This window comes from Vombatus ursinus, unplaced genomic scaffold, assembly GCF_900497805.2.
Source record: "Vombatus ursinus unplaced genomic scaffold, bare-nosed wombat genome assembly UNPS02014163.1, whole genome shotgun sequence".
NCBI lineage: Eukaryota > Metazoa > Chordata > Mammalia > Diprotodontia > Vombatidae > Vombatus > Vombatus ursinus.
In genome coordinates, this window is record NW_020953941.1 from 17,523 (window position 1) to 22,086 (window position 4,564).

At 38.0% G+C, this 4,564-nt stretch overlaps 1 pseudogene; it reads left to right on the forward strand.

The window, feature by feature from the left end:
* Positions 1 to 253: 253 nt before the first annotated feature.
* Positions 254 to 1,180, forward strand: LOC114040964 (annotated as a pseudogene).
* Positions 1,181 to 4,564: the final 3,384 nt, after the last annotated feature.

Here is a 4,564-nt window from a genome sequence, read left to right on the forward strand (position 1 = left end):
GGTAATAAGAACTTGGTTTAAATTTAGACTCATACTTTAAGTGGTTTTGTGATTGAGTCCTTTCCTCATTTATAGATTAGAGATATACAATTTGCATAGCTTATCTCATAAAGTTTCAATAGAATAAAAAAGCACCAATGAAATAGGAATAGTCATCATTATTTTAATTTACGCTATCGATTTTTTTTCTGCATCATGTCAGATGGACTGATTTTTTTTTTTCCTGGACTATGTGGCTACACAAGGAAAATCCATGGAGAACATAAACAATGTGGCTGAATTTGTGTTCTGAGGGCTTTCACAGAATCCAGAAGTAGAGAAGATATGTTTTGTGGTGTTCACCTTCTTCTATACAATTATTCTTCTGGGTAACCTCCTCATAATAACAACAGTCTGCACTGGCAACCTTTTCAATTTACCCATGTATTTCTTCCTAAATTACTTATCTTTTGTAGACATTGGCTACTCCTCTGCCACAACCCCCAAGATGATTGCCAAATTGTTGGCATTGCAGAAAAGCATCAGCTATGCAGGTTGCATGATGCAACTGTTTGGAGTCCACTTCCTTGGTTGCACAGAGATCTTTATCCTCACAGTGGTGGCTTATGACAGATATGTAGCCATCTGTAGGCCTTTACACTACATGACCATCATGGACGGGGCTAGGTGCAACAAGATGCTGCTGGGGACATGGGTGGGTGGTTTTATCCATTCCATCATCCAAGTGGCACTGGTAGTCCAGTAGCCTTTCTGTGGCCCCAATGAAATTGATCACCATTTTTGTGATGTGCACCCTATACTGAAACTTGCCTGTGCTGACACCTATGTTGTAGGGGCTGTGGTGACAGCCAACAGTGGAACCATTGCTCTAGGGAGCTTTGTTATCTTGCTAATCTCCTATACAGTCATCCTGGTGTCCCTGAGGAAGCAGTCAGCTGAAGGCAGGCGCAAAGTGCTCTCCACATGTGGTTCCCACATAGCTGTGGTCATTATATTTTTTGGACCCTGCACATTCATGTATATGTGACCTGACACAACTTTTTCAGAAGATAAGATGGTGGCAGTGTTTTATACCATTGTCACCCCCATGTTGAACCCCTTGATTTACACACTGAGAAATGCAGAGGTGAAGAATGTTATGAAGAAGTTATGGACCAGAAAAATCTTTCTAGAGCAATAATTGGTACTGTAGTAGCAAATATTCCCTTTATTTCTTGTCAGAAATATCAAATGTCAAAATATATCAGAAATGCCTGGCTTCATCACATTTCCCCCTTTTCCTTTTTCTACTATCTCTTAAACTTCCTTTTTTGAATCACTCAAATCAAGAGATATTGTCATTCTACCAATCAGTAAACATTTATGAAATATTTCCTATGTGCCAGGCACTGGAGTAGCTAGGAGGCATAGTGTATAGGGTACTGGGCCTGGAGTCAGGCCCAGTTCCTGAGTTCTAATCTAGCCTAGAATACTTACTAGTTTTGTGACCCTGGGCAAATCACTTTACTCTGTTTGCCTTAATTTCCTTTTCTATGAAATAACCTAAAGAAGGAAATATTAAACCACTCCAGTGTCTTTGCCAGAAAAACCCAAATAGTGTCATGAAACAGTCAGACATAAATGAAATTACAGAAAGACAACCAGGCCCTGTGTGACATTATAGGGATATAAAGATAAAAATGGATCATAGGATCATAAATTTAGAGTTTGAAGAGATATTAGAGGTAGTCTCATCAAATGACTGGAACAAATGGACTCATTGACAATGAAAAGAGAATTCTCATCTTACAGAGAAAAATAAGGCCCAGAAAGTTGAGCCAACAAGGTTTATTAAGCTCTTACTTTGTGTTTTGCATAGTATTAAGTACCAAGGACAAAAGTAAAAATCAGAACAGTAAGCACATTCAATGTTCTAACCATCTAATAGTCCTTAAGGGAGAAGGTAAGAGATTGTCTAAAGTCATTTGACTATTTAGTATCAGGGGCAGGATTCACATGTAGATCTTTCTGACTCAAAGGCCACAGTATTCACTGAAGACAGCATACAGTATTGCTTTTCTCACAAAGAGGAATAAAGAAAACAGGCAATAATATCTACTTACATTTCTAAATATTTAGAAAGCTCTTTCTTTCCAACCACCTTGTGAGTCAAGGCTTATTAACCCTTTGATGCATATGAGGAAATAGGCTTGGAGAGGATAAGTAAATTCCTTAGTATCACACAGTTGCTGAGTTTCAAAGTTGTGATTTTTGACTTAGGTCAGGACATCATAGGATTTGGAACTAGGGGAAATGTAGAGATTAGTTTGTCTAACCCATTCACATTCACTCAATTTCAGGTCAGGAAGGAACCTCCAAGCCATGTATTCATACCTGAGCCAAAACCCATTTTGTAGATGAAGAATACAAGTTTCATGTAGGCTACATGACTCACACATGGTCACAGAGTCCAAGATTCATAACAAGATTCAGTTCCCCTCAATAGCTTTTAAAAAAACCTGCATTTCTTAATTAGCATCCCTACTATAACATATTCCTAAAATGGTCATGTAGACTTTCCTTTAAAACCTATAGTGATGAGGTGTCCAATCCCTATTAAGGCAGTCTATTCTCCAGTTCATTTTACAGATGAAGAACCTGAGGCAAACAGGGTTAAGTGAATGGTCCAGGGTAACATAGCTATTAACATTCAGAGACCAGATTTGAACATAGGAAGATAAGTCTTTCTGCTCCAATCTGGGAGCTCCATCTGCTGTGCCACCTAGCTGCCCTGCTGAGGCAGTCTATTCCACTTTATAATCCTAATTGTTACTGAGTTGTTTTTCCCTAATATCAAAACCCAAAATGTTATTTCTAGTTTTGTCCTGGGAGGAGGGGGAACAAGCAGGACCATTTTCATTGATTTTGTACATGATAATAGCTATCAAAATACTTGAAGATAACTAATAGATTTTTCTATATTTTATACTCTTTAACAAAGTGAAAGTTCTGTATTACCACAACTGAATTCACATATGACATGGTGAGGACCTTCATTATCTAGATCTCCATTCCCTGAATACTTACCCATTTATCACTGTTCTTCCTAAAATTGAGTATTTATCTAGAACTGAATATTGTACTGCGGGAATGATATGAATTAGTCTGACTATGGCAGAATTATCATCTCTTAAAACCTGGGCACACTAATATTTTTTTAAATTTTTTTTTGGTGGGGAGAAAGGGATTAGTGACCATATAGGATCACCCAGGATCTTATAGCTAGGAAGTGTCTGAGGCCATATTTGAACTCAAGTCCTCTTAACTCTAGGACTGGTGCTTCATCCACTGCATTACCTAGCTGACTCCACACTCTAGTATTCTTAATGGTGACAAAGAGTTTATCATTTGGGGATACGGGAAGATATTTTATATGAATTATTGCAATTGAGGAAACAATGTAAAAATAGCCTTTTAGCGAAACTTATAAATAGCTATTTTTTCCACATCTTATACTTATGAAGTTGATTTTTAAAATTCAAATGTAGGTTCATGCACTTTTTTTGTTATATTTTGTTTTCCCATTAAATTGTACTCTACTAGATTTGGAACAAAGTTCTAGGCTGATGATAGTTTTCTTTGGATCCTGACTGTCATCCAATGTGATAACCATCTGCTCTAGCTTTGTGTTGTCTGAAATTTGATAATTATCTCATGAATAGCTTTATTGAAGTCACTGATAAAAATGCTAAACAGTATAGGACCATAAGTATTCTAGTTGAGATATCCTTCCAAATTTATATTGAACTATTTATGACTATTATTTCAGACTAATTGTTGAAGCAACTCTGTTATTACTAAATCTAGTTTAAACTCTCCAATTTATCCCTAAGGATAGAATAAGAAACTTTGTCAAATATTTTGATCTCTATAGCTTTACTTCTTCTCTTGCTTATATCAGCTCGACTATCAAAAAAAAGGAAAAATATTTAATCTTAGATCTGTTCTCTATAAAGAAATGCTATTTATATGATTATCACCTTCCTTTATAGATGATCACTAAGTACTCTTTTAATAATGTAGTTTAGAAAGCTTGTTGTGCCAAGATGGTAAAGAGAAGAACTCCCTGGAGCCCTCCCAAATTCCCCTCCAGACAGCCTTCAAAACCACATTAGAACCAATTTTACAGCAGGGAAGCAACTTACCAGCACAGCAGGTGTCTCACAGGGGTGTGAAGGGACTCAGGTCACAAACCAGGGGCCTACAGCAAACTCCTGAGCCCTAGGGCAATCCAACAACAAGGGTTAGTCTACCCACTTTGAAAGTCAGCATCCCTGGAGGCAAACCAGCACTCTAGACCATCAGCAGAGCAAGGCCCCATGCTCAGGGCAGACCACCAGTGGGGCCCTGCCCCCATTGCTGACCAGGAGCAAGACCCTGCCTCCATGGCTGCCCAGCAGAAAGTCCTTGTTTCCATAACCAAATTCCAAAGCTCCCAGGTTAGGAAGGAAATACTGCAAGCAGCCAGAAAGAAATAATTCAAATATTGTAGAATCACAGTCAAGATTACACAGAATTTAGCAGC